This window comes from Mesoplodon bidens, assembly GCF_964165515.1.
Source record: "Mesoplodon bidens genome assembly, chromosome: 15".
In the NCBI taxonomy this organism is placed as follows: Eukaryota; Metazoa; Chordata; class Mammalia; order Artiodactyla; family Ziphiidae; genus Mesoplodon; species Mesoplodon bidens.
Window position 1 is genome coordinate 28,358,826 of NC_138171.1, and position 15,513 is coordinate 28,374,338.

At 46.5% G+C, this 15,513-nt stretch overlaps 1 protein-coding gene across 1 annotated transcript in view; it reads left to right on the forward strand.

The window, feature by feature from the left end:
* Positions 1–4,123: 4,123 nt before the first annotated feature.
* The window catches only part of SNPH (syntaphilin), a gene marked incomplete at its 5' end in the record, with an annotated part of 37,658 nt that continues 26,268 nt past the window's right edge, over positions 4,124–15,513 (forward strand). The window contains 2 exons of the mRNA XM_081256184.1: positions 4,124–4,152; positions 4,397–4,503. The remainder of the gene's footprint in view (positions 4,153–4,396; positions 4,504–15,513) is intronic.

Consider the following 15,513-nt stretch of genomic DNA (forward strand, 5'->3'; position numbering starts at 1 on the left):
ATTCATATTATGGTATATCTTTCCCCATCTTTTACTTTTAGCTTACCTATATCATTATATTTAAAGTGAGTTTTTTGTAGAAAGCATCTAATTAAGTCATTTTTTATCCATCCTGAAAATCTCTGTTTAATTGATGTTTATACATTTAATGTAAATATTGACATGTTTGGATTTAGATCTACCATTTTATTATTTGTTTACTGTTTGTTTCCTCTATTTTTCATTCCTCTGTTTCCTCCTTTCTTGCCCTCTTTTGGAATATTTGAACATTTTTTTTAGAATTCCATTTATTTTATCTTTCTTTTTGGGGGGGGTGCGGTACGCGGGCGTCTCACTGTTGTGGCCTCTCCCATTGCAGAGCACAGGCTCTGGACGCACAGGCTCAGTGGCCATGGCTCACGGGCCCAGCCGCTCCGCGGCATGTGGGATCTTCCCGGACCGGGGCACGAACCTGTGTCCCCTGCATTGGCAGGCGGACTCTCAACCACTGCGCCACCAGGGAAGCCCCTATCTGTTGTTTTTTACTATATCTTTTGTTATAGATATTTTAAAATGGTTTCTTTAAGGATTACAAAATAAATACTTAACTTTTCATAGTCTACTTAGAATCAGTATTTTACCACTTCAAGTGGAGTGTAGAAACCTTGTACCATATAAGTTCCTTCATACTTCCTGCTTTATATTGTAATCAAAATTGTCATATATTACATCTACCTACGTTGAAACCCCATCAGACAGTGTTATGATTTTTGCTTTCAACTGTCAAACATATTTTAAAGAATTCAAGAGGAGGACAGTCTATTAAGTTTACCCAAATATTTACCATTTTTATTGTCCTTCTTTCCTTCCTGATATTCTAAGTTTCCTTCTAATACAATTTCCCTTCTGTCTGAAGAATTTCCTTTAACAGTTCTTTCAGAGCAGGTCTGCTGACAATGAATTTTCTTAACTTACCTTTATCTAAGAATGTCTTTATTTTACTTTTATTCCTGATAGATATTTTTGCTGGGTGTAGAATACTGGTTGACTGCTCTTTTCTGTTGGCAATTTAAAATTCTTGTTCCATTTTTCTCCTGCCCTTCATGGTTTCAGTTGAGAAATTCACAGTTATTCAAATCTTTATTCCTATGTAATTAACACATCATTTTTCTCTGATTGCTTGCAAGATTTTTTCTTTATTTTTAGTCTTCAATAGTAACTGGAATCATTATTTTTCTATTATTATCATTATTATGATTTGGTTTATCCTCTTTGGGGTTCACCAGAAAGCTGAAGCTTGTAGCTTTATTTACTCTGCTCTGTTTTGCTGCCTTCTCCCCACAATTGCACCTGCATCTGGAGCCAAATGGTAGGAGGATGGAAAGAGACAAAAGAAAATAAATAAATAAAAATAAAAACAAAAAACCAGCAGAGGCTCACACTCTCTTAGGACTACAGATACTTGATTGGAGAAGTTTTTCCTCCCTCAGAGTTTTAGGGATCTGTGGGTCCCTGATGTCACAGCCACCACTGCAGGATTCCCTGGGAGCTGCGGCATGAGATAATGGAGAAGAGGTTAAAAAATAAAAGAAAAATTATTTCCCCCTCTCACCCTGAGCATTAGGGGTCTCCTTTCCTAACCCTAAAGTCAGAACTAGGGAGATTCATGGGCACTCTCTCTGTGTTGATTCCCCAAGTCCAGGTTTTGGGCTTCCTTCAGACCAGGCTGGGGGATACCAGAGGAAGAAAAACTGGTAAATTCACTAGTCAGTGGTATGTCAGATTCTATCCTTCTTCCCCAATTTCCTGCTAGTATTTTCAGAGTCCTCAAGTAGCTGCTACATACATTTTGTTCAGGTTTATTGCGGCATTCAGTGGGAGGAATGTGCTTACCCAGAATTGGAACCAAAATTGCTGTTGAAACTAAACAAATTTAAGTATTTCCCAATGTGTACAAAACAAAAACTACTAATTTCTTTAGAATAATTTGTTTTATGCTTAAAATCCTCACTTGTTACAATTTATGTTGTAACTAAACATTGGTTCTCTTCTTCTCAATCACACGCTTTATGTTGCTGAGGAGAGATTCTTAACACCATCCCAGATGGGAGTAATGTGGATAGAGGTCCCCTCTCTTTTTGTGGGGTGAAGTTCCTTGTGGATATTTCTGGGAAATGTAGTCTTCTAAGTACCAAGGGAAAAAACCTGAGGACAAACAAAAAATATTGTTTAAATAAGGATCTCAGAAATTATCTCCTGATAAACAAACAACAATTACATGGCTTCCTTTGGTTTTGCTTTAAGTGTAAATAAGTCACTTATATAATTTAGGTGGGTCTTAGGGCAGATAAAACATTTCAGCAATTAACTTGCTAACTTAGTATTAGTTTTTTGTTTGTTTGTTTGTTTTTAGACAGAAGGCCTTATTTCACATGGCTTTTTCAACTACAATTTCCTATTTCTGCCACGATTGCTGTCATGTTTTTCCACAAAGCATAATATAATGATGGCCATCTGATAGGAGAATTCAGTTTAATTGAATGAGGGAAAAATATTACCAATGTAAAAAAAACTTATAGGCATTTGTTGCAAAATTATATGTATTGTTATAGAGTGATGGATTTACCACAAATCAGAGCTACAAAAAAGATTTAACTTTGAAAAGTAACAGTTAATTTAAAATAATTATTTTTTTCATGTACATTATAAATATTAACTATTTCTCATCAGGCCAGTGTTGCAGAGTCATGATATGAAGTCAGTGAAGTCACTTTACAAATACTTCTCTTGGAAAATTCAGTTTAGGGTGGAGGGTACCAAGTACAGCCTTGCCAAAAGTAGACAGAGACTTTAGGACTTAAAAGTCTTAAGAGATGAAGATAGCATCTGGCCTTGTGTTCTTATAGAAGACTAGGGCCTGGCACAATGCATGCCTGCTCTCTCATTCACTTAGTCAACATTTATTGAGCACCTGATATGTGTTAGTCACCACTGTAAGCACTGGGGATATGGCAGGAGACAAAACAAAGTCCCTTCCTTCATGGAGTGTACATTCTAGTGGGGGTAATAATGAAAGACTACAAATAGTAAAAATACAATCTGGTGGTGAAATACAGCAAAACTAGGGCAGAGGAAGTGAGGGAGGAGGGAATCACTATTTTATTTTGGGTGGTCAAGGAAGGCCTCCCTGGGACAGTGACATTTGAGCAGAGATCTGGAAGAAGTGACAGATGGTTTGAGCAGAGGAATGACAAATCAGATAGTTAGGGCTCGTTCAGAAGGAGGGAGCCCCTTCCCATTGAGCCCCACTTCCCACACATGGAGCAGATAAGAAACCAGGCCCAGAGAGTGAGTTAACTTATCTAAAGTTGCAGGGCTAGAAGTGGAAACGCTAGGCAGAGTCCAGTTTTCTTTACTTTTCCCACTTGTTTTTCCTATTTTTCCCCTGTGATAGTGGGTGGAAGACAGACACAGAGGGGAAAGGTGTATAATAAACACTTACTTTAGGTTGTGACTGCATATCTTTCCATCTTTCCAATGATTCACCATCTTAATACCTCAAGGAAAAGCATTTTTGTTTTCACTTATTTATGATTCTTGCTATCATTTTTCTAGGTAGTCTGAGTGCTGTTTGCATTAAATACTCAGAGGTACTTGATTTGAGGAGTGAAAAATGTTCTCAGAGGAATTCGGATCAAATTACTATTTAAGCCAACCGTGTGACAGGGAGTAAGACTGTTATCATCATCCGATGTTACAGATGAGAAAGCGGAGGCCCATAGAGGTGAAGGGGCTTGCCCAGGGTCACACGACCTGTCAGTGGGCCAACGTGCTCTCCGCCAGGCCCCGCCGCCCAGCTCTAAGTACAGGCCGGTGTGGAGGTGGGAGAGGCCCCTACTCCACGCATGCTGGCGTCTCCTCCTGCGCTCTCTGGAGCAAGACACTAACTATCTCTTTAAGAAGGAAAGTGAAGCGGGCCGCTTACGCAGCTGCCGGCGAGCCGCCGACTGGCTGGTCCCCTCCATCCACCTCACCCTCCCTTCCCCTCCCTCCCTCCCTCCCTCCCGGCAGCCCCAGCCCCGGCGAGCACCCAGCTAGCCGCCTCCAGCAGGGGCTCCGGAGAGCAGTTCGGCGGCCTGGGCAGGGCAGCCGAAGCCATGGAAGCCTCCGCAGGTGATGACAGGAACCTCCGGGCCCGCCGCTCAGCTGTGCCGCCGCAGCCCAGAGTGCCAAGTGCGGGGTGGGGGGAGGGGAGGCGCGGGCCCCGCAGGGGAGCGGCCGGAGCGCCCGGCGGGCAGCCGGCCCTCCAGGCTTTCCGACCGCGGCGGCCCAGCTGTCAGCGGCCAGGGACTCGGCTGCCCGCTGTCCCCGCCCGCGCTCACCCGCCCCTGTCTGTCTGTTTTCCCCACCGCCGCAGGTTGCTGATCTGGGCCAGGCAGCTGCAGCAGCGACTGCAGAGGCGCTGCGCCAAGCCGGGCCGGAGTGGTGAGAGGCGGCGGGGCTGCGGAGGGCGAGTGGACTCAGGTGAGGAGGCCTCGGCGGAGCAGGGATGGGGGCCTGCGCTGCACCGCGGCGGGCGGCGGGCGGGGGCTGCTCTCTGCGGTAGAATCCCTCAGAGGGCACCAGCCGAGGAGGGGTTAACTGTGACTCATTCTTACCATCCCTTCATTCCCCTACATCCCTCGAAGCGCCCCACCACCACCACCTAGAAATTCACTAATTAGAGGATGCTGGTGGCAGCAGAGAAGATGCCCGAAGTGGGCTATTTGGAGGATTTTAGGGATCACCCCATTCCTATTTGTTTTCCTCTTACGGCATTTGGCAAACATTTAAGCCTCTTTCTTTCTTGGAGGAGGAGCAAGAGTACCTGGGGGTGGGGGAAGCAGGGAACCCCACACCCAGCCCAAGGTCAAGTGCCAATGACTGCTTCCTTCCCTTATTCTCCCCTGAGAAGAAAAAAATGTCCATGACCCCTAGAGTAGGAAATCTAAGCCTCAGTCTCCATGGATTCTCCACAGGCTGTGATGGTTTCTCCTTCTGATCCTTGGCAGGGAGCTGGGCTGTTGGGAACACCTCCTAGCCTGGGAAGCACCCATATTCCCTTACTCAACCCAGCAGATTGAGGAGAGGCCTGGCGACACACTGCCTGTTTCCTCTGCCTTCTCTGCTCATCTGGAGGTGGGATGGGCTGGAGTTGCTTCCCAGAAAAAGGTGATCTCTGCAGGAAGGGTCGGGTAGGGAAAGTGCCAGAGATTGGGGTTCTAGTCCTTTAGCTTGCTCGTAGGCCACAAGTAGCCATCTTAAAATTCTGTAGGCGTGGGTGTCTGTCTATTAATCTGTTAAATTCAGGCATTGGATTAGATGGTCTGTACAATTTTAATATGCCATTCAAGCAGCTCTTACCTGTCAGGGGGACATCCCTATTAAAGCAACCCAGAATTTAAACTTGGGTCTATGAAATAATTGGGGTTTCCTCAGTTGATCTTTTTCAACTCGAGACTTCTCAAGTGAAACATTAACTGTGTGGGCCTCGTGGAACTGGAGGTATCAGACAGTCCTATATTGTCATCTCTGCGCCATCACTGGGATGACCTTTGTCAAGTTACCTCCCTTCCCCAAGCTTCAGTTTCCTCATCTGTAAATCTGGGAAGAAGGGTACGTATCTCAGAGGGTTGATGTAAGGATTGAATGAGACATATATGAAAGCACTTAAAATAGTGCCTGTGCCTGGCACATAGTAGGTTCTCAGGGACACAGGAGTTGGGAGATAGACTGGAGGAAGAGAGGAGGGGTGGCTGCTCTTTGTCCTGTTCTCTCCCACCTCCCCCACCCCACCGGTCTCTTTTACATCCCTGTGGATGGTTCCCTGCCAGGGGATAATGAATGCTGGAGTGTGTTGGGCTGCCAGGCTGAGGGGCCTAGGAAGCAGTCAGGAGGTACAGACATTTCCACTGCAAGGACACTGACGTCATTCCAGCAACGATGGTCCCAAGGAGGCATATATAGCCCAGCACTGGGTTTGGAAAATCTTGGCATCCGAGGGCAGAGTCCCTAAGGGAACAGAAGCATCAGAATCCTGTGTGCTGGCAGGGAGGCAGGGACCGTGGCTTTCTGGTTTCACATGGATCCCACTGCTGCTCCCTAGCCCTCCCAGGAATCTCTCATTGGAATCTCCATGAGACAAGGAGGTCAGGTTTTTGGTGTCTGTATTTTCTATTCTCTATCTTCCCTCCTGCTGTCCTGTTCAGCCTTTCATTCATCTTTTCTTGCTCCAGTTTATTTCAAAGATACATTCTGCCACTTGACAGCATGATAAAGAAGCCTCCCCATAGGGTGGGGCAGGGCATTTTACTGCTGCACCATTTGGGCCAAAAGAAGTTATGTCCCCACCTGCCCTCAATCCCCATTAGGTTGTGAGCTCCTTCCGGTAGAGGCATGGACTTTTTCCTCTCTGTGTCTCTAATCTCTAGCCCATGGCTAGGCATCAAGCGGGTCCTCAGGAAGTGTTGAATCAAATAAGTTGGAGGAAATTATGTCCCTAAGCCAACCAGGTTAGGGAGAAACTGTGAGAATGTGTTGACAGTGTAGGGAAAAGCATTTTAAAGTATAGGGTACTGCGCCAGTTGTTGACTGTCGTTATTTATTGCTCTTACTGTTATTATTGCTATTGCCAAGGGCCAACAGTTGTTTTACCTTCTCCTCAAGTCAGGCTTGAAGGGACTAGATGTGCCTGGGGGGTGTGATTATGTTGACAAACAGATGGTTCTGGCTGGTGAAAGATAAGCATGAAGGGAAGAGGATGGGAAAAGAGTGATTCCAGCCACTTCCTGTGTTTCGGGGAGGGGGCAGATACGGAGAATCAAACGGGCCAAAATGGACATGTAGCAAAAAATCAGGAGACCCAGGTCCCAGGTCTTGTTCCACCACCACGTCAATGTGTGACCTTGGGCCAATCACACCTCCACTCAAGACCTCTGGGTCTCCAGCTATAAAACGAGAAGGCTGAACCACATGATCCCTAAGGCCCCTTCTGGTTCTGACATTTTGTCAAGTGGATTTTGTTAAATAAAAATGAGACAACTATTATTACTCTCAGTATCATTTATGGAATAGCAGACCATTACATATTTCAGGTAATCCTCATAACAGATTATACCACTTTGAAAGATGAGGAGACTGAGGCTTAGAGAGAGTGACTTGCCTAAGACTGCACAGCTCGAAGTGGCAGACTTGTTATCTGACACCCGGTCTATCCGACTTGAAAGGGTGAGCTCTTGCAAAGGTTTCACAACCTCCCCTTGTCATCACTGTGAATTGTGTGTACACTTGCACAGGTGCATAGGGCGTTGGAGGAGGGAAAGCTGTGAAGGATTCGTGACAAAAGATCAGGCATTTCCCCAAAGGGATTGTTGCAGGGGACTTGCTGGGTTGAAGAGTGTGTAAGTCAGTGCTGGAAAGTCTTCTTTGCACTGTGAGCTCTGCTTTGCTGATGGGTGGTGGGTGCCCCTTTACCAAGGAGAACAGCCAGGAGTGAATGACAATCATGACAGGCACACTTTTTGAGCTCTTCCTATGTCCTGTGCTCTGTTTTACACAGGTTCACTTACTCCTCAGACAATCCTATAATGTAGGCACTACAGTTTTACCCATTTTACAGGTGAGGAAGCCAGCGCAGTGATGCAAAGGATCTCGCCCAGAGTTACACAGCTAATGTGTGGTAGAACTCGAGACAGTTTAGCTGGAAGTGCACTGTCCTGAGGGTTGGAAAGGCCGCTTTTAGTCCGAGCCCTCTCACTGACGGAGTGATTTTGGATCGGCCAGTTTCCTTCTGCATGTCACAAATGAGCTGGATGCATCTATGGCTCTAAGGGGCCTAAATGCTGCCTTATCCCAGCACAGGAGTGGAGGGGATTCCTTGTCTAGCTAAACATGTATCAGCCTTTGTTTATTATTTATTTATCAGGCCCTAGACCAAGTGCACAGGATAAAGGAAGGAGTGAGAGGCAGTCCCTAGTTTCAAGAAGCTCACGGCTAACAGAGGGAGACAAATATCTAAATGTGTAGTTATGATGAACCATCTAGGAGCTGTGATAATACTGATGTGGGTGTAATGGGACAGGGAGGGGGGATGGCCTTTCCTACTCAGTGGGTCAGGAAGGTGAGGGTGATGCCATTTTCTGTGTTGAATTTGTGTGTAATAATAATAATAATAATAATAATAATAATAATAATAATAATAATAATAATAAATGTTCTACCCAACTTAGGACATTTCCAAACAGTTCTTGGCTCTTGACCCCAGCAACCCAAAAAGTGGCCACAGAGTCTGAGGGACCATCCAAACTCACTCTGTGACACAGTTCCAAAGGAACCATCCATTTGTCTCAGGTGGGCCTGAACCTTCCCTGTCATCAGAGGCCTCTAGAGGGAGGACTCTGAGGCTTCTCTTGGAAAGCCTGTCTAGTGCCTATAACAATCCAATAGGCTTGGGAACTTCTTTCTCATGTCATTCTTTCACCTCTCTGGAGCACCTGACCCCTGGAGAGATGAAGGCATTTACCCAAGGTTACTCAGCAAGGCTGGGATCAGAACTCTGGCCTAATGGAATTGCGTTTCTGAGCCATATGTGGATCTTTCTACATCTGGGTCACCAGGGACCTAAGGGGCTGTTTCTTCATTTAATGGGCAGCTTGCACTGGGTGGGAGGTTTGATGCAGGTGATGTGACGCTTGAGCTGAGGGCCCTTATACAGGATGAGGCCTGTGTTCCCAGGCTGCTTTTTACTGCTTAGTGGAGAGATATTTATGAGTGTTTGTCACATGCTAGCACCTGTGAATTGAGGTGCTGAGCCAACCAAAAGGGAGCATCTGGGAAGCAGCCTGGTGCAGTGGAAAGAGCCAGCACTGCGGGACTGGGAGACTCACCTCAGCTCTGCCAGGACTCCCTGGGTGGCCTGGGGCGAGACTCTTTGCTTTTCCCCACCTGCAAAATGATAGTCAGAGGTGGTGATCTCTAAGGGCTCTTCAAGTGCTGACTGGCTAATAATTCAGTAACTCTTCCCTCTGTTCCAGAACCACTTTAGGGGGTACAAGAGTATACAGATAACTGTAACTTGAGGAAGAATGAGATAAATATAACAAGAGGAATGAACAGATGCTCTGTGAGTTTGCTGGAGGGAGAGGGCTTGGGAAAAGCTCAGTTCAAAAGCCACCTCTTCAAAGATAGGATGAGTTGTAGATAGAGGTGGGGTTTTTTTGAACCAGGAGGAGTAGCAGAAACATGCTATCATTCTGTGATAAGAAGGCTGTATAGCAGAGCAATGGTCCTCAGACTTAGATTTCAAAGATCAGTACAGGGGCTTCCCTGGTGGCACAGTGGTTGACAGTCCGCCTGCCGATGCAGGGGACACGGGTTCGTGCCCCGGTCCGGGAAGATCCCACATGCCGTGGAGCGGCTGGGCCTGTGGGCCATGGCTGCTGAGCCTGCGCGTCCGGAGCCTGTGCTCCGCAACGGGAGAGGCCACAACAGTGAGAGGCCTGCGTACCGCAAAAAAAAAAAAAAAAAAAAAAAAGATCAGTACATTTGGGAATGTATCCTAGGTTGGCCAACTTTTTATTCTGCCAGGCAAAGACACATGACACTAGTTCTGTTTACTATTACTATCATATAGTGAGAGAAAGAACATTTTAATACCTTTAGCCCCAAAGTAAGAAGGTTATATAAAATCAGAAAAAAGTATTCCTTCAAACTGAATGCATTTTGCTTTATTAAAAACTCACTGCATTGTCCATACTTTTGCTGCAGACCAGTGTCCTTGTGTTTGGCTCTGAAGTCAGGCTGCTTGGGTTCGAATCCTGGCCAAGTTACTTTTTCTCTCAGAGCCTCTGCTTCCTCATCTGTAAAATGGGGACATGATGCTATCTACCTCATAAGGTCATTAGGAGGTCCGCATGCCATGATAAAACATGAAAAGCAAGGGACCTCAAACCCTGTTGTCTATGTTGGGCTCTTTGGGGGTGATGGCAAATTAGAGAGTCCTGCTTGAAAGAGGTGGCTGCTAGCCTGCTCTCGCCACCGCTGCCACGCAAGAACTTGGGCCTCATGTTGTCAGATCTGCTCATTTGTAAGAAATCTGGATGTTTGTGACATCTCTTGATTTTTTTAATGTGGCCAACTAGGAAACACTTTACAACACACGCATTAATGTGTGTCTGTGTCAGGCCATCAGTCTGTGTCCCCTGAGGTACAGTGTTAGATGCCAGGTGCATAGTGCTCATAGTTGTCACCTGAGGATGAGGGCGGAGAAGGGAAACGAGGCTGGAAGTGCAGGCCTGGGCCAGGGATGCCCTGTCTGCAAGGCAAGGGAACATATTACTTTGGCCACTTGTGATCTTCTGCTTCTGGGCCCCCAGCTTCAAAGGCCCGATTAGTGCCCCTTCCCTTCTGGCAGCACTGTCAGAATGGAGCCTCTGGAGACTGAGGCCTCCAGGCACCTCTGAGCCCCCTTGAAGCTGTCACTAGTCGGCCTCCCTATCACAGGGTCTCTGGAAACTTGGTGGGCAGCCTCAGAAGAGGGAACTTGGCTGATGGCGTGTGAAGCCGGCACAGAAGCCACATGAGAGGCAGGCGTGAGGAGAGGCTCTGGCAGCTCCTCGGTGGGAGAGGTGCTTCCTGTTCTCTGGAAGCCCTGCTGGTTCTGCCCCTCTGCCTGGGTTGTGATGAGGTCTGGACAGCAAGTGGTCTCTCTGTAGAGAGCTCTGCCACACAGCCACCACCGAGGAAAAGCTGGGATCTGAGTGTGGAGGAAGCCTGGAGCCTTCTCAGAGAAGGACCTCAGAGGAGTTCCCAATTAGCAGGAGGGGCCCCGCTGACATGCTTTCAGGACATTCTGGGATTCAGACTAAAGCCACTGAGGACAGTTTACATTTTTATGGCTCTAGTTAATCAAATATTCATCAAGCACCTACTGTGGTCAGGCTTTATCCGGGCCGCCGTGGGAGAATGCAAAGAAGTGTTTCCATCCATTCATCAGCCAGTGTGTACAGAGTGTCTGCTCTGTAAGCAGGCCCCAAGATGTGGTCCCTCCCCTTAGGGAGCTTTTTAGGCTGATAAATATATATGGATGGTACATGGAGCCTGGCTCATAGAAATATTAATAACAGCTGCTGTTCAATTGTGTGCCTTATGAGTAAAAGATACTAGCCAGAGTACCTGCTTTAAAGAGTGGGTACTGGGATGGAATGGAATCCTCATCTGAAGCACTCAGCACTGTGCCCGCCACACACTGGTGCTCAATAAAAGGGTAGCTGCATTATAGTTAACTTGGAAAACTGGGCAGATCCAGAAGAAAGGCCAAGACACAGATGGGTCAGAGAAAACAAGAAGCAAAACAATTCAGGCCCACTTAGCATATATTATCCTCATTTTATAGGTGAGGACACTGAGGCTCAGAGAGAGGAAGTCGTTTGTTTGGAGTTACACAGCTGCTGTGTAGCAGAGCCTACACTTAAATGCTGGTCAGTTTGGCATTGAAGCTATGTTCTTTCTTCTAAGCCATATTGCCTCTAAAGAAGTGGTTAATGAACAAAACAATAAAACTACCACATTCGACAGGGGAGGCAGTGCCACCTGGTGAGGTTAGAAGTTTTTATAATTGAGGAAGCTGGGACTAGTGGAAAGAAGGAACTGGCCAGAGTTATACAACCAGGAAGTGGTAGGGTTGGGACCCCAATCTAGGCATACTGGACATGGCTTCGCACACTGCTGGGACAGAATAGTAGCCATTGAGGATAAAAGATAGTTGTCTCCAGATACTCAAAGTTCAGTCACAAGAAAGAGCCCAGGCTTCCATATGCCCTGAGGGGTAGACCCCAGACCAGCACTTACAAGTGCCAGCCAGGGAGGAAAATTTTGGCTCAGTTCTAGGAAGAACATTCTAAATTGAAAAACCATCTATCAGGGCTTCCCTGGTGGCGCAGTGGTTGAGAGTCCGCCTACTGATGCAGGGGACATGGGTTCGTGCCCCGGTCCGGGAAGATCCCACATGCCGTGGAGCGGCTGGGCCCGTGAGCCATGGCCACTGAGCCTGCGTGTCTGGAGCCTGTGCTCCGCAACAGGAGAGGCCACAGCAGTGAGAGGCCCGCGTACCGCAAAAAAAAACAAAAAAAAACAAAAAAAAAACCCATCTAGCAATGAAACAATATGTTTTGAAAGCTAGCTCCTCATCTCTGAGCAGCTCACATAGGTCTGGATGTTCTAGAAGGAATTCTTGCAATGTAATGGGGTTTGGAATGGCTGTGCTTGACAGTCTTACAATCTAGAGGATCTGGAATTCTAGTATAGGACTGGTCACAGGTGATGCAAGCAGTGGGTACCACTGGCGACCCCAGGAGAAAGCGTAACTGTAGGCTGGAGCTATCTGAGAAAGCTTCCTGGAGGAGGAACTAGAGCAGGATCTAAAGGGCTGCGAAAAGGGAGAGGAGTAGGACTGGGTAAGGTGAGCAAGTCATAGGGCGGTGAGCCCGCCAGTCTAGCTGGGCTGTAGGGTTAGTGCTTCTCAGCAAAGGGCATTCCCCTGTTCTCTGGGGCTTTTTATTTATTTATTATTTTTTAATTTATAAATAAAATTTACTTAAATAATAAAATTTATTTATAAATAAAATTTACATCTGCTACTTGTTAGCCTGGGACCTCAGACAAATTGTCTTACCCCCGGGCCATGTTCTCATCTACCAAAGAGGGATTGATCATTCCTGCCTGAAAGGAGGGCGATGATCTGCTGAAAGGGCCTGGCATACAGCAGATGTCCCCACAAATGCCCCTCTTCTGCACGGCCTCAATCGCTTCTCTGCCCACTGGGTCCCAACCCTTGTCCAGGTGAATGATAAGAGGGACACCACATACCAGGTGCAGGGATGTGTGACTTAGCGCATCCTCCTACCGCTCTGTGAGGAAGGTATTATTATAGAAGAGGAAACTGAGTCACAGAGAATTTAAGCAACTTGTCTGTTATATGCGGCCTCGCTACCAAATATCTGATTCCAGAACCCACCTTCTCTCCACCCCTTTTTCTCTCTTTGCTTTTTCATCCTCTTTCTCTCCCTATTTCTGTTCTCTTAGGCCTGTGAGTATCCATTCGTCCCTCCTCAGCCCTTAGCTGGGCTCTTACGAGCAAGATTACCAGCCCTGGGCCTGATTGGAGTGAGCCGGCCTAAGAGCTAGAGAAAGGCATCTTGTTACTTCAGAAATGTCCCTAAGGGACCCTTGGTCACATTCTATCCCAGGTCAGCAGTATTCCCTCCACGGGCCTTTCCTTTCTACCTAAATTACTTTTACTCACCCCAGTTCCCTCTGCCTGAAATTTTCTTCCCACCACTACTGCTATCTCCCCATGTTCCCATTTGTCTCAAGGCCCGGCTCACATGCCATCTTTCAGGGGTCCCTCTTCATCAGCTCCTTCCCAGAGCCCAGGCTCCTAGTCACCAGACCAAGGTCTGCACTCTCAGAGGACGGAGAGCACCTGACCCTCCGTGCCCTCCCGTTCCCTGCCCTGCAGAGAGCAGCCCATGCTGGGCAGTACCCAGGGCCCAGCCTGGAGCTGTAGGACGCCTTGAGCCGACTCTCTGTTTTGTGGCTGCCTTCTGGAAGGAAGCGGGTGGGGCCCGTGCCTGGGAGAGGATGGGCTTCAGAGTTTGTTAGGACTGGCAGGAGATCGCCATTGAAAGGAATCCCAGAGGTTAGCCTTCAGATGAAGGAGACCAGGATCCAAGCCTAGGCAGATTCAGACCCCTCGCCCTGCTCTCTGAGTGGTCGAGACAGAGAGCATGGACTTTGCAGGTGGACATGCTTGGACTGCCATTTTGGTCTCGACCATGGACTTACTTTGTGACCATGGGCAAGTCACTTGATTTCTCTGACCTTTTGTTTCCTCAGTAGGAAAAATGGGCATCATAATCATAATCCCAGCCTGACAGGAGCAAAGCTGGGTAGAGAATTAAACTAGATTAGAAATCCCATATGTGTAAAGCCCCCAGCACAGGGTTTAGCACACAGTAGGTGCTTAATAAATGCCAGTGCCCTTCCATCCACAGTCAGAAGGAAAGAATAATGAGCAAATGGCAAATAGCCTTGGTGTTTCTCACAGATGGAATCCTGAGTTGAGAGACTCTTAGGATTCCCCTGGAGGCCAAGTGGCAGTTTCATACTCAGTGCATGTACGTCCATGTGTCTGTGTCCAGGTCCCAGGCTTCCCAGAAAGACCCGTCCTGCTTCCTGCTGCCCTGCCTTCTTCTCTTTCCCCTGCCCCTTCCCCTCCTTCCAGCTTTATTGACGTACAGACAACATACATCAAGCTGCACACACTTAAAGTGTACAGTTTGGTAAGTTTTGACGTAGTATGTAACCCATGAAACCATCACCACAATTAAGATAATGAACACATCCATCAACCCCCAAAGTTTCCTCTTGCACCTTTGTAATTCCTTCCTCTCATGCCTCCCTCTCCCCTCCCTTGTCCAGGCAACCACTGATCTTCTTTCTGTCACTATCAATTACTTTGCATTTTCTAGAATTTTGTATAAATGGAATCATACAGAATATAGTTTTTGGGAGGCGGTCGGGGTCTGACTTCTTTCACCCGGCATGATTATTTAGAGATTCAAGTTGTTGTGTACAGTAGTTTATTCCTTTTTATTTCTGAGTACACATAGTACACCATTGTATGTAGGGGTAAACCATGATTTGTTTTGCCCTTCATCTGTTGATGGACAATTTGGTTTTTTTCTAGTTTTTTGTTATTACAAATAAAGCCGCTGTGAACAATTGTGTATAAGTCTTTGTATGGATATGCCTTCCTGTTCTCTAGGGTAGATACCTAGGAGTGGAGTGGAGTGGCTAGATCATTTGGTAAATATATATTTAACTTTTTAAAAAACTGCCCAAGTGTTTCCAGAGTGGTTGTGCCATTTTACATTCCCAGCAGCAGCGTATGAGAGCTCTGGTTTCTCTGCATCCTCAACAGTACTTGGTATGATCAGTCTATTTAATTTTAATCATTCCAATAGGTGTATAGTGGTATCTCCTTATGGCTTTAATTTGCATTTTCCTAATGACTAATGATGTTGAGCATCTTTTTGTGTGCTTATTTGCCATCCATATATCTTTGGTGAATTATTTGTTCAAGTATTTTGCCAACTTTTAAATATTTAACTATTTGGCTGTTGGTCTTAATATTATTGAGTTGTAAGAGTTATTTATACATACTCGATACAAGTTCCTTGTCAAATATATATTTTGCAGCTATTTTCTCCCAATCTGTGTCTTGCCCCAGAGAGCCCTGTGGGAGTTTCAGACTCAGCGTGCATGTGTATGTATGTGTGTGTGTGTGAGAGAGAGAGAGAGACTCAGAAAGAGACTTGCTTCCTGAGAGATTGGAGCCTCTGAATTCAGTCCTTCTCTACTATCATGTGGAGTCACAGGACAGCACCTAGAGGTACTTAAAATTTGCACATCTCCACAGCTTTGTTTTGCAAACAG